At 51.5% G+C, this 15,110-nt stretch overlaps 1 protein-coding gene across 1 annotated transcript in view; it reads right to left on the bottom strand.

The window, feature by feature from the left end:
* Positions 1-15,110, bottom strand: part of PTK7 (protein tyrosine kinase 7 (inactive)) — a 59,784-nt gene that overhangs the window by 44,413 nt on the left and 261 nt on the right. The window lies entirely within an intron of this gene.

Below are 15,110 nucleotides of genomic sequence, written 5' to 3'. Positions count from 1 at the left end.
ATTCAGAAGTTACAGTGCTTCCAGGACTCAAATTCTGGTCTTGGGAATCCAAGAACAACTTGAACAACCACTGAGCATCTGGGAAAACAAAGGTCAGGAACTGGACCCACCCTACCAAGCTCATCATCAAGTTGGGAGCAACAAAAAGAAAACAGCTGCTAGAATGGAAAAGAAAATGGAGCAGGTAATTCAGAGCTCCATGGTGTAGAAGAGAGAACATACATGGTCCCAGAGATCAGGGGAAAAGATCTTGGTGGGCACTGGGCTACCATCCTCCCAAGTTACCTGGAACAACCCTGGCTTATGCTGGTTGTCTTGGCGTAATTATTAACAATGCCCCAGGTTGGATGATAAATTCTCCAGTCACCCCAGCAATGCCTCACATTTGAATCATGCTTACTAGTTTTCACACTTTAACCCGTGCGATTTTCACAGGCCCACTGTACAGCAGGGATTCAGAAATTTGATGAGAAAGCTATAAACACCTTCCCCAGAAAAATAACATAAATACAGAATGTTGTACCCAGTTGTGATATATTCCTATCCTTTGACAGAGCAGCTCCACTTCTGGGAATTTACCCTTCAGGTACACAAGCGCAAGGGTACAGATAGATAAAAGGATATTTGTGGTGGCATTGTTTACAAGAGCAAACCCTCAGAGACAGCCTAAAGTCCATCAGCAGGGAACAGGGGGTGGGTGGGGTGAATGTAGACAGCACTTGCTTTAGGCTAAGCTTCCCCTTAAAATACGTAGGAGCCTTCCTGCCCCCGCTTGCGCCCCCAACTCAGCAAGGTCCCAGGGGAGGAAGAGACACGAGCAAACTCGCAGGAGGAGGCTAAATAATGAATTGTAAGTGTATGTTTTCTTTGGCCAGGGCAGTCTGGCCAAGCTCTGGGGGCTTCTGGGCAGACATTTTTCATATTTTAGCAGCTGGCCTATGCCCAAGGCAGTCAGAAGTTAAGTAAGCTTTGAATGAGCTACGCCCATCCTTTCCCCGGCCCCAAGAATTCTTAATGAGGCTCTAAGGCAGCAGCCTCCAGCAAACCCATGGTGTTGCCTTAAATATCGCTCACCCTTCCCTACTTTTAATGAATGCAAATGATTCAGCAACAAAACACTTAGCCTGCAGTGAAATCCATCTCTGTACACCTGGTTTCTCCAGCTTATAGCCCAGCTCAGGCAGGGCCCTACCGGGAGGGCAGCCCAGCAGAGCCCGGGATGCCCAGGCTAGCCCAGGCAGACCCCTGCACACCAGGACAGTGGGAGCAGGATGCAGGAAGCGCACAGTGGGAGGGAAGACCCCCCCCCGCCCCGCCTCCACCTACCACCCCAACTACCAGATGCAGACCCTCACAACTCCACCTCTTTACGACTCTGGCTCCAGGGCAGAGGAAAGTGTGAGCAGAAAAACAAAAGGTATTTCTTTGATCTAATGAAAGAGGCTGGTCCCAGGCACCTCAAAGGCCTGTCCAGTCACCACACTTCCTGCATTCAAGGGCACTTCACCTCCACATGCCCACCCCCTCCTCCTCTTTACCTGATGTCAGGTACCAGAGGAACCTGAAAAGCTCCCTTGGACTGGCGCCCTCCTCCACCAACCTCATGGAAGCAACAAAAACAGAGACAGTGTCAATAACCCAATTTACACCCTGTTTTCAGAGTTCTCTTTTGGCAGCAAAAACTGAAAGCAATTTGTCAGGAGTCTAAGAGCAACATTTAACTAATATACTTCCAAGCTGGGGCTCAGGGGGATTTGTTGCCCTATCAGCCTGATCAACACCTCTCCCCAAGGCTGAGGCAGCGGCCTGGCCCAGAACAGACGGCTGTTAATTCAGCTGCCACAGCCGTCACCCTCAAGGCCAGCAGCTGGCAGGAGCCCCACAGAGGTCCAGGCAAGTCCTCTCAAGGCTTCTCAAACTGGACAACTAGTTAGTTACACTCAGGACAATGGATGGCCCGCAGGTAGTGCTCTGGGTGCTTGAGATACAAAAAGGGCTTCAAAGAATTTGTTGACCTGGTTTGAAAAGAACCCCTGCCTCCCAGGACAGACGATGGGAAGATCAGCTTCCCCAGAAGTTTCAGAGTTTTATCAAAATACATTTTTATATCATCAGAAACGCCCTGAAAAGAGCACTGGAATTTTCTTAACCTCAATGCCCTTCTTCCTGATTGTTCAAGGCACATCATCTGCAACACTTTATTCTCCTTCAAAACATTCCCAAAGGAAGTAAAGAAGAGCACTGACTCTGTGGAGGGGCTGGATCTCTAGACCCTGGGACTTCTGAGTTCTTGCCCTCCAGGAGAGCCCTTAATCAGCCCCTTTCCTAGCTGGGCACACCTACCAAGGGTTAAAGTTTTGGGCAACCACACAGAAAGAATGCATTCTGAAACCCCTGTAAGGTGAGGTGCCTAAAACACATATCTACACAGCAATCTACTAAAAAAGAAAAAAAGCTTTGCTCTCGATATCCACTAACACATACAAAAGGGACATATTTTTGTCTTTACATGTGCCATCCAAATCCCAACCTGACAGCCAATCCATCCCACCATCAGATGAACCAAAACTCAAGCAAAGGAAGAACTCCCCAGCCTTTGGGCCACTTGTGTCCTGAGGGGGAACGGCACCACCCAGCCAATGCTCGGGTAGCACCAAGCAGAATGATTAGCACCAGCTGTCTCCACAAAGCTTAGATCAACCCCACGCAACTGTGCTGCTGTGAGCAGAAGCCCACGCTACCACGCCCTGTGGGTCTCCCGCATGCCCCCCTCAGGTCTTCATCCTCTGAGCACCTGGCATTTACTGTGTCCCCCCTCTTTGGTGCTTCTCTGTGTCCTTGCCTTGTTCATTACCCTCTTCTGGTTCTACTCAATTTGCCTACCAGACAATCCATTCCTGGAGGGAGTCTCCAGTCTCCCCCTGGAATAGCTCAGCCTTTTCATGTCTTTTTTTTTTTTTTTTTTGGCCGCATGGCTTGTGGGATCTTAGTTCCCTGACCAGGGATCAAACCCTGGCGCCAGCAGTAAAAGCAGCAAGTCCTAACCACTGGACCGCCAGGGAATTCCCTGCTCAGCCTTTTTATTTTTTTTTAATATTTTATTTATTTATTTATTCGGCTGTGCTGGGTCTTAGCTGCGGCATGCGGGATCTTTTTTTTTTTTTTAGTTGCAGCATGCAGACTCTTAATTGCAGCATGCATGCGGGATCTATTCCTCAACCAGGGATGGAACCCAGGCCCCCCTGCACTGGGAGCATGGAGTCTTACCCACTGGACCACCAGGGAAGTCCCTCAACTTAGCCTTTTTAAATGGAGACTCTAGGGGAATTCCCCGCCGGGGCCCAGGTTCAATCCCTGATTGGGGAACTGGGATCTCGTATGCCAGGTGGTGTGGCTAAATAAATAAATAAATAACTGGAGACTCTACCATAAGAGAGGTATTTTCTTTCCACAAGAGACCGTTTGCCCTCTTAGGGACAGCTACCTCCTCTTCTGGATATCGCTTGCTTTTTACGGATTTAGAAGTTCCCCGACCTCCCCTCCTACATTACCTAGCATGAGGCCTTCTGCCTTAAACATCCTTTGTTATTTATGTGCCAGACTAAAAGGAAGACAGTTTCTGTTGGAAGTTACTAATAGATAGGAAGCAAAAACAGGTCTGTAACTAAATCACATTCTAACTACCTTTTATCAAGTATTCACAATAGGACAAACGAAGTCCTTTGCATACACTGAATTTCAAAGATGTCACTGATTTTAAGATACACCATTATTTATGTTCCACCAAAAGGAAATGGTACCAGTTAAACTAAGACACAACATCACATAATTATCTCACAACCCAATTTGAAAGAAGTGAAACTGGGGAGGGGGAGAGAGAGCATCTTAGAGTTCGTGAAATAACAGTACTAGCTCATTTAATTCTCACGAGACCTCTAATGGGATGGGTATTACCATCCCCATCTTACAAAAGAAGAAACTGAGGCTCAGAGAGGCGAAGTGAACTAAGGTCTCTCGGGGAGCAAGCTGCAAAGCCAGAACTCAGTTCCTGAACAGATTTCTGAATTTCCGGGGTTGGGGGGGGGCATGGGGGCCGGCGCAGGGCAGCCAGGCCTCAGACAGACCAGCCTTGGTTAAGCTGCCCCGCCCCTTCAAGGGCAAACAACACTTGCTTGCTGATTCCTGAAATTAGGGTCTTTTTGCAATTGCACCTTCACAGATCCTACTTCCAAAAACAACAAAAGGAAAACAGGTTTCCCTAGCTCCTTCCTCACAAAACTGGCTGGAAATGAAGGCGGGAAGCTCTCAGCCAACTTGTTATACATAAAGCACATTTAATGAGCCTTTCAAGCTCTGGGAGTGGGAGAAGGAAGGGTTCATTGGAAATCTGATACTTTGGCAGCCAAGTGAGAGGGGCAAGGCCCTGAGCTTCAACCCTGGGGGTTAAACACCATCCCAAACCCCTTTGTCTGCCAGAAGGAGATACTTCCTGGGGGGCAGGAGGCAGCAATGCTTTTTATGGCAAAGCCCACCTAACAACAACCCTCCACCGGAGACCTGGCTGGGGCCTTTGTACAACCCACCTAACCATAAACCCTCTGTCCTCTCCCAAACCTGCTGGGGTTCCTCTTCCCACAAATACCTGTGACCGTCATAAACGCCCTTAAACAGCCCCCGTTTACTGCCCAGCCTGCCTGCTGCTAAATGAGGGCATTTGTTTCAAATTTGCAAATACCAAGAGCGCTGGAAACCTAAGTCCACTCCTAAAATGAAATGTTCTGCATTCCTCTGGGCCGAAGCACCGCGCTTCAAAAGCTGCAAGAGGCCCTGGCTGTTTACTCACTGGTGGGGCTATTGGGAGAGGCATTTCCCTGCTCCCTGAGGAGGCTGCTTTGATCCCGGCCGGGTGGGAAGGGGACCGAGGGAGGTGCCACCCAAGCCCAGGCCCAGCTGGGCCCAGGCTCTCCTGCCCCCTTTCTGGGTCGCCGGTGGCGGATTCGGGGGGCCTGGGAAAGTGAGTCTCATGGGGAGGCTCAAGTAGAGACTCACCGGAGACAGAGCAGGCCAGCTCAGCGGACCTCTCAGACCATCTTCAAAAGGCCCTCGAAACAAAGGCAAAGAGAGTAAGGGAAGGCACAGAGGCTGAGAAGCAGCTGACAACACCCCAACCTCTTACACAGAAATAGAGGCGAACTCCCCACCCATCCCCCTTGCGGCACCAAGCAACTTAGGACACTGCATTGGGCTGGGTGCCATACGTGTGTTTACTAAATAAAAGCCTTTTGTTTTAAGGAGGTTTTTTTTGGGGGGGGGGGTAAAGAAAAGACAGAGATCCTCCTCCAGGCCCCCAGGGCTGTTCCAAGGCACAGCATTCCCCGCCCCCTCAAGCTCCTCCTGCTGGAGGCCCGAAACCCCTAGGGTAGAGGAGGAGCCCAGATCACAGGCTGCAAAACTGCTGGCAAGTTGGGCATTTTTTAAATTGGTCAGTTTAACAATTGGTTTAATCTGCTAAATTAACCAAACAGAATGATTTGCTCTTTGTAGCTGCAGCTCCAAGACCAACAGCATTTCCTTTCCCCGCCCCACCCCCCCCAAGACTGTAAGACAACCGTTTTCTTTGTCTGTGATTTGTTTTGTTATTCAGGTGGCTGGAAGTGAACTTGGGATCGCAAATGCCATCCCAGCACACCACCTCTCTATGGAGCTGCCGGCCTGAAGGAGCCTCTACTCTTTCTTCTCCCAGCTGGGAAACAGCTCATGTTGGTGGTTTTTTTAATAGATGAGCTACAAAAGAATCAGAACACTGAAGTGTCGCCTTGCACCCTCCATGATAGAGCGTAAGTTCCCGTGTTGCAACCTGAGAACTTCAGAAGCGGAAGAACAAACTTAGCAGGATTGCCAAGCCCCGTCAATGGCTGAGCCAAAGGGAGATACACCTGGCACCAAAGAACTTAACGTCTCTCAGGATGTCGAGGTCATTGTTCAACCTCTTCCGAAACCTCCTGAGAATTAAGACTTGCCTCCAAAGTCAGAAATGGAAGGAAACCTACATCCATCATGCCCCTACTATGTGCCAGGGCACGGGCACATCTATACAAAAGACGTTAGAGGTGGTACAAAAGACGTTAGAGGCGGTAAACTGAGAGCAGAGATGATTCTGTTACCACCTACGTGGTCTCCACCGCAGCATAACCCAGTATGCAACTCTCAGCAGGCACACCGGTCTGGAATGTGGCAGCACACCTGCAAGCCGGGGCCTGTAACTACCCATGACCTTCCAGAAGCACCAGGCGGAAGAGACTCAGGACTCATGGGTTCATGAGAAAAGCTCAGATCTTGGGGATGCAGGCACAGTGTTCTGGACTTCTAGATTACATATAGTCTGACCATAACACTAAAAACTTTAAGACGTATACAAACTTCTGAATGGGCCATTGAAAACTTTAACCTGACTGTTGGAACCAAAAGGGGGGGGAGAAAAATGAGCAATCCTGAATACTGTGGCCCAAAAGATCTCTCCAGGTTTAAGTTATGGACACACTCCCTCTGACTCTAGCAGGATTGCCTCTAAGCCCACCCAGAGAGTTATCTCGGCTGCAAAATCCACTCCCCAATATTTACCTGGTTCCAAGGCGTGTGTGCAACATTTCATAGCCTCTAGTGATGACATACATACAAGGACATATGAGAGCACGGAAACAGCTCTATTAACTTACCAGCTCTGCAGTCCTGAGCGGATCGTATTTTGTGCCTCAGTTTCTTTACCTGTCAAATGCCTCCCACCCCCCACTCCTCCAGAAACAAACAAACAAAACCCAACCACCCTCATCCTGCCTCTGTGGCTTCTTGATAGGATGGAAAGTCAGTGCGAGTGAAAGCATTCTGTAAACTGCAGAGCTGGGTACAGCTGTCGGTTATCACGGACGAGGCTCTCCCAAAGCACACCCAACCCCTCTTCCCAACTCCAAGCCTCCCTCCAGTTGTCCTCCCTTCTGTGCAAAAGAAGAAAAGGGGTTCCCCACCCGGACACTGGTTCCTCAAATACTGAGACTGAAACGAACCAGGTAAAGATTGCTGCTTTCCCATACTCAGATAAAAACTCTCGTGTTTTTTTTTTTTTCCTCATAAGAACTCCCTCCCCAAACTCTCCAAACCTTTCATTCCCTTTGGCATCCAGGGAATGACACCCTAATTCCAGCTGATCGAGTCCAGACGCATCTGTGCCCATGCACTAGACACTCCAGAATAAAACGCAGTCCTCAGATGCAAGTGCTCTCCCAACACTGAGGGCGAGGAGGACAACCTTACAAGGTGTGGCAGCACAGCTGGGGGTTGTGGATGGTAAGGCTGCGCTGGCCTCAACGGTCACCACAGGCAAGGTCCTCCAAGGGCTTCTCAAGTTGAGGCCCGAGAGGCAAGTGGCATTTGCCCAAGGTCACACCAGCCATCTGGGGCAAATGTGGAAGCAGGGTCCACACCTCCCAAGTCCCAACCCGGTGCTCCTCACAATGTCTCCTCAGGCTAAGAGGGAGGAACACCCGTAGGGTACCCAGAACGAAAGTCCAGCAAGACATAGGACCCATCCTTTCCACTGAAGTGACACCACTTCTACTGCAGGAATTCCTCTGAATCAGGAATGCCCACACACTTTACCTGGGGCTGTGGGAGGCCCCGGGGTCCCAAGGGAGAGAGGACACAGGAGAGAGGTAAGCATGAAGCTCCTTAATGAAATGGGAAATAAACCCTGAGCAGCATTTCTTCCCTGAAGACAGCCAGCCTTCTACATCAGTGATCACATCAGGCTAGAAGCCTGAATCTGCAAGGCAGCAAAATCCTCTGGCGGGGAAAGGAGCCCAGAAACAGGCCGAGACCTCAGCAGCCACAGACATATACTGTGGAGTGGGTACAGCACTGGGGGCCCAGCCTCCCAGGCTTCTCCTAGTATACGTTATGAGCAGTAGTGCCCCACGCCCCCACCACAGGAGGCAGGAGAACAGTAGTGAAAAGGGCTCCAGTGAAACATATTATTAGAATAGAGGTCGCCAAAATCATCTTGGCCTACCAACTGGGAAGCAAAGAGCAACTAGTTGCAAGGCTCTCATTCCAATGGGACAGCCATGTACGACTGTACACGTTGTACACTGCTCAAGTGCCCGGCCAAGGGGGTAATACTGAAATACTGCCTGTGCTCCACTAGCCAAAGCCCTGTGTCCTGGTGCAGGGCTGCAGTCACTTGGAGGAAGGGTGCCTATGTCTAACTTGCACAAAGGCACCTTATGAGCTAGCTGCTAGGACATCCCAGAAGTCCCAAGAGCAGACAAGCATTCTCCTCGTTGCCCCACCACCACCACCACCACCAACCCAAGAAGGGGACAAAAGAGTCAGTGTGTCTCCTGGAGGAGAAGTGGTGCATGCCAGCGCCCACTCTGGCCACCTTAACCCCCTCATAGGGAGACCACACCGCACCTCGGGAACCTCCCCATGGTTCTCATAGGAGTTCCTGCAAGTTATACAGAGTAACTGACGGGGGAGACCCCCACAGCCATCCTGTGATGATAAACACCCTCCCTTGGGTATTATAAAAGTCCGCCTCGGCTGCAAGAAGCACACTTTCCTACTCACTCCCTGGAAGAACCTCAGCAGGCCGAGGGAGGTGGCCCTGAACCAGCATTCATCACCCTGGGGAGAATCTGCCACCGGGATAGAGGGAGGAAGAGTTCCTACCAGGAAATGCGAAGTGGCTGTGCCCACATTTCCGAGCTGCTGTTGGAATACTGAGACCCATTTAGAAAATCTGTGCTTTAGAATGAGAAAACCTTTTCTAAAGCTATCGGTCAAGAGTGACCAGGTTGAGCCCTCGCAAACCATCCTAGAGAGACGGGACTGGAACGAAAGGCTGACACCTTCAAGGGAGACAGAAGGTCAGGACCGTCTCTGGGAAGAGACAGCAGGGCTGGCCAGAGGGGCTGCTTCCCCGGGTCAACCACCTTCACAGCTGCGACTGCTACACCCTAACTTCCCGGAGGCGGGCAAGGCAGGGGTCAGCATCATTTGCATTTTGCAGATGAGGAAACTGAGGCTCGGAAAGGTTAATTAACCAGTTCAGGGTCGTGTGACCAGCAGCAGTGAGCCAACAGATGTCACTTCTCTTCCTTTATCGTGTGTGGTATCAGCAGAGAACCACCCAAGTTTTCAGACTCTTGATCCAATGCCTTTCCATCATTCTGATCAGTCACCACAGACTACAGCTACTAGCAAAGTCAATCCTTTCTCCTCTCTGAAGCCCTCCCACTGCCCCCAGTTGCTCCCGCATCATGGACTCACCTTCCTACACATCCTGGAATGTTATTCCACCTATTTAGCACTTTACCAAGTGTTGCCTCCCATTATACTTCATCTGATTCTCATCATCCTGTCTCCTTCCTGCCTCCTGCACCACCTGAAACAGCTTCACCCAAAGAAGACACCCAAAAGCTTTGAATTGAGCCCATCCTAAACCCCTCAGCGTTAACACCTCTTTCTCATCACCACACCGCCACTTTAGACAGACAAATTCTCCTTATGGCTACACAGTGGTTCTCAAACTTGAGAGTAGATAGGAATCTCCTGGGAAGCTCTTTTAAAATGCAGTTTCCTTTTGAGACTTGAACTATGTGACAGGATTGGCTATTCAAACAATACAATGCAATCTAACAAACGGGAAAATAAACTACACGTTCTGGTTCCTCCCCCAACGATTCTGATGGGCAGGCCTACAGTTAAGGCTCAGGAGACTCAAATTTTAACCAGTACCTCTGGTTACCTGCCCTCCCACTATATTCCCCAATGGTCTCTGGACCACATATTTGAGAAACACAAATCCACGTCTTCTTAACGTGTGACTCACAAACCCTACCCCAAAGACTCAGGACCCAGTTATCAGAAGTTACATACACACCTAAGCCAGCCAGTTCATGTCCTGCACATCAGGGTCTAAGTTTCTGGCAGGGAAGGTAGGATATGCAGGACAGACGGTAGATTGCATTCCACTCACCTGTGCATTCACTCAGAGTTAAGGCACTCAGGGACACAAGAGCTCCGGGACCCCAAACCAAGCTGTGAGACGGGGAAGGCGCCCGCATAGGTCAGCCCTTCCAGCACAGCTTCCTCCCTGCCCCACTGCCGCTGTGTAGCATTACTGGGAGGGAAGTGGCCTGAACTCAGAGAAGAAAAGAGGATGGAAAAAGTGACAGACTACAGAGGGCTTCCTCAAACCACTGATTAGCTGTAGCAGCTCCTGGGCCAGCTCCACCAAAGCGCCAGGGGGCTCGGCGGGGCTGAATGTGCACTGAGCAGTGAACGCCAAGAACCCCAAGGTGGGACTCTACCCCAGCCACATGGCAGAACCCCCATACCCTCGGGACAAGGGACCAGACAGCTGCGGGGTGGGGGGCAGTGCAGGACTCAAGGAGAGAGGCAGGCCGGCAGCCCGCGGGCAAGGCCAAGAGCCCGCGCCAGCAACCGTGGTCCCACCACGTGGCTCTGCCGGGCCACAGAGCAGAGAGGCATGTACTGAGGTTAGGGAGAGCCGAGGGAGGCTAAGGGACACAGGCCAAGGATACCCAGCCCGGTTTAATGACCCTTTCGTCCATCAGGAACACACCAAAGACTGAATCCCTGGTCGCACACTGCTCTTGGCTCAAACGTTAGAGTCTGAACTGGCCACCCTCCCTCCCAGATGAGTCTCACAGAAGCTGTACTGGCTTAAAAACACACAACTCACCCAAACCCGCCCCACTCCAAAATATGAAATCCTCCAAAACTTTAACAACTACAATTGTTGCAGCCCAGTGGAGACATTGCCTCCCTTTATGAACCAAACGTATTCCTGAAAAGTCATCCACAGACCAAACTTCTTCCTAACAAATCCAATTTCTCCACTGGCTCTCTTTATAAATTGAGACACACGCTCCTCTAGGAAAAGCTAAGGCTCCCAGAGGAACAGAGCTCCACCCTTAGTGTTGCAAATCCTCTGGAGTCACACCTTTAATGGACAAGTTTCCTGACAAAATCTAATTCAAATTCAACCCAAAGTGAGGTCATTTTTAAGTGTATAATATCACACCGGAGAGTGTTCACATGAACTAAAAGTTATTTAAGCTAAGTCTTCAAACACTGTGCAAGATCTAGGGTTCCTGATTCGTACTGTTGCAACGGGAAAGCTCTGTACCTCGAGTTTCTATATAAGGAAGGATGCTTAGAGCAGGACTTCTGCAACCTTGAGTGCAGTCACCTGGGGAGCTTGTTAAAATGCAGTCTGGATATCCGATTCATGCTCTCAGGGAATGCTGATGACACTGGTCTTTGGCCCTTGGGGTTTTTTTTTTAAATTATTTATTTATTTTATATTTACTTTTGGCTGCGTTGGGTCTTCGTTGCTGTGCGGGCTTTCTCTAGTTGCGGTGAGCGGGGGCTACTCTTCGTTGCGGTGCGCGGGCTTCTCATTGCAGTGGCTTCTCTTGTTGCGGAGCACTGGCTCTAAGCACGTGGGCTCAGTAGTTGTGGCTCGCGGGCTCTAGAGCACAGGCTCAGTAGTTGTGGCGCATGGGCTTAGTTGCTCCACGGCATGTGGGATCTTCCCGGAGCAGGGCTCAAACCTGTGTCTCCTGCATTGGCAGGCGGATTCTTAACCACTGCGCCACCAGGGAAGTCCCTGGCCCTTGTTTTGAGTGTCAAAGTTGTAGATAATCTAGGTCCCTATATAGCTCATGGTGGTTAAGCTGTGGCCTTTCCAGGCAGGTCAGCTCCATATGCACAGGTGGATGCCCATGCCCAGCACTCTTAGAGAAAGCCAGAAGCCCTGCCACATCAAAACTCAGAAAACCCCCACAGAGAACAGACAGCCCAGACACAGGGAAGGAAGATCTGGTCCCTTGACTGGGTCACAGTAGAACAGGCACAAGGAGAGGGGACAGGCAACCCCAACCCAGAGAAGTGGGAAAGGGCACAAACCCCCCCCCCCACTGCCTAGCAGGCAAAGGGGCTGTTTACCTTTGCCATTGGTCACTCTGCCCTGTACCCAAATGCGTCATTCACTTTTTAATAAACCTAGATAAGGATCTACTACTATAAATAAGATACCACCGCAATGAATTCTACAGTAAGTTAAATCCCTTCAGTAAGTTAAAACCCAAGTGGGGCAAAAATATTGAAGATGGCCTAAGAGTCCAGAAGTTCTCCAGGCATCCACCTTCTGGTAGGAGAGATGGGACAGCTTCAGGAAGGAAGTGGAGGTGGGGTTGGCAAAAGAGATGGGGAAGGCGGCACATACCAGGAGACCGGCCAGAGAGAAAAGAAAGGTCTTCGAAACCCCGTATGTTTTAGGGGATGGGAAAGAGACTAGTTGGGCTGGAATGGAGGGTTCCAGTGAGTGGAACATGTTTATTGTTGGGGGTGATTGTAAAGCTGGAAAGGTATGCTGGCAGCACACCACCAGAGAGGAAAGAACAAGAAAGGGGCCCTTTATATACTTCATTACATTTAATCCTCAGCACAACTTCAGGAAGTAAGTCCCTTTACAGAGGAGGCAAACTGTGAGGTGAAGAAATCTGCCAGGGCCACAGGGCCTGTCAAAGAACCTTGAGTTGCTGTTTGGGCAAACACTTCATCCCGATGGCCTGGGCTCTCTCCACCACTCAGCCCTGCTCTGAACGCCAGGAGTCTGACTAGATCCTTTGGCAGGTGATGAGCAGAAATTACTCTAGCCCTCCCGCCATACTTCCCAACAACTGAGAAAGCCCATCACTGATAAAAGGCCTGAATTACAGGCTGCATAAGCCATCTCAGGACGTGACAATTCAATTTCCCCAAAGAAACAAGATCCTGGAGGAAAGAACCCAGAGATGGGGGTGGGAAGAGGGATGGGTAGTGACCCCAACCAACCATTCCAGCGGTGAGGCGAAGAATCCCAGGTTTCAAACGTCAAGCCCTCTCCTCCTCCTCCACCACGTTTATCACAACGGGGATCTCAAAGTTCGGAAAGTTCCTCAGCCATTTACAGCATAATTACCCAAACTTCAAAATGGCCTAATCCACAAACCTAGCCAGCCTAGGTCCCCTACTCCTGCCTTATTAGCAGCGGGGTCTCACTACAAATCCAGCTAATTACACAATGAGATGGAAAAATCTACTGTTATCTATTGAAAAATCATTGCCCCCTGAAGTCATGCCGTCCAGGGGTGGGCTGAGCCCCCGGATTTCACCAGAAGACAGACAGCAGGCGCCTCAGCCTCGACTGAAACTGTTTACAGCGCATGGGCAGGTTCCACACTAAGACACATTTGATGGAACTGATTTAAGGCTCTCGTTAAAATGTTCCTTTGTTGAGCACAAGACATCTCCCCACCCCCAGAGGAGATTCCAGACCTCCAGTCCCCAGCCCTCAGCCTGCCCTAACTCCCCTCACCAGAACCCACCCCTTCGCTAAACACCAGTCACCGGATTAACATCGCTTAACGTCAGAGTCCTCTTCTCATGGAAGGAATTTAGCATTTGTTGAACAAGAGCCCCGTCTCCACCAGAATCCTCCCCAGAACTCTAAACGTCAGCAGTGAAGGTAGCCATGTCTGGCACCCCATACACCAAAACCCAAACAGCCTGCAGACCTAGGAAGCCTGTGAGCTTGGGCCACCGGCCCATATGGCTGGGCCCCCTATGCTGGCTGTGCAAAAAACTTCCACACTGCCTCCGGGAGCAGATGTGGGTTCTGCCGTGAGCATTACCACCCCACACATCAGAAGGAACACAGGGCAGCTCCAGAAACACCTCCTCCGAATCCTGGGAACTTGGTCTTACCTCTCGGTCCTGGGTTACAATTACCTCTCCTTTTACAACTAGGGGTGGGGGAGATGTTCCATTCCATCAGCACCAAACCCCTCAACAGCTGGCAGGCCAGGGAGATGTCAGAAAAGGCAATTCTCTACCCCCACCCTCCCCATGGCCACTCTTCAAAAGAGGAGGAAAGTGATAAGTTCGGACCAGGTCTCTTGGGCACAGTTCCCCCAGAGAGGGCTGCTGCCAGAATCATCACCAAAGATCTTGGGTTTTGGAAGGGGGCACGGGGTGGGAGGGGCATACTTCCAGTCCAGAGTGTTTGGGGTGTGCGGGTAGCTTGGCGCTTTCCTCTAAAGCACTTCAACACCTCGGTGGTGACTCTCAGGTGTGACCAAGCCAGGAAATAAAGCGGGGGGAGGGTTCGGGTCCAGTCTGCCCTAGAGATAGGGGCCACACCCTCATCAAAATGCTGAGGCCCTCCAAGAAGACAGAATGAACTCCTTTTGCCTTTTTGTCCGTAGAAAGAGAGATTTTCTTTCCTTGCTGGGGAGAGAGAGCATGGAAATCCAGGAAGGAGCAGAACCAACCCCGTCCGCACCTTTGCAGGCCGGCCATGCCCGATTTTGGCAGCGGCCCTCACACATGAGTCACCGAGACAGCCTGGGACTCTCAGCTCCCAGATCCGACCCTGGGAGGGAGTGGGCTCAGGGCTCGGGCCGGGAGCTGGAGGAGATGGGACGGACCCTCACTCTTCTTTCCCTTCTTCCGCCCTCACCAGCAGGGCCGTCTGGGTCCGCAGCCTGGCCCAGGAACTTGGAGGAGGGAAGCCGGGAGCGTCGAGCCGGCATAGGTAACAAAGCTCCGCGCCCCGCGCGCCGGTCGGTCCCGCATCCGGCCACAGGCCGGCCTCCCTCACCTAGGCTGAGCCTGCCGGGGGGACTCCATCTCCCCCACCCTCAGCCACCGCGCTGCACCCCCTAAGTGGCGGGGGGCGCCGTTTCTCCCCCGCAAAGAAGCGCCCCACTGGAGCCCGGGAGCCGGCAACTCCCGTCAGTTCCCGAGCAAACTCTCGGCTCGGGCCGGAAAAACTCCCGGGAGGCTGGAAACGCGTCCTCGCGGGCGCGGGGGCGAGAGGGGCCAGGCCGAGTAAGCGGGGGCTTCGCCATCTCCCGGCCGCCGGGACCTCGTCCCCCGCCCAGCGAGCCCCTGCCCCACGCCCGGGTGTCTCCCCCGCTCCAGTTGTCCAAGCCCACCTCCACGGCGCCCCCTTTGGCCCTAGGGGCTCCCGCGCTCCCCCA

The sequence above is a fragment of the Eschrichtius robustus genome, chromosome 12, assembly GCF_028021215.1.
Source record: "Eschrichtius robustus isolate mEscRob2 chromosome 12, mEscRob2.pri, whole genome shotgun sequence".
Classification (NCBI taxonomy): Eukaryota; Metazoa; Chordata; class Mammalia; order Artiodactyla; family Eschrichtiidae; genus Eschrichtius; species Eschrichtius robustus.
Note: the sequence above shows the minus strand (reverse complement) of the source record. Positions and strands in the feature narration are given on the sequence as shown.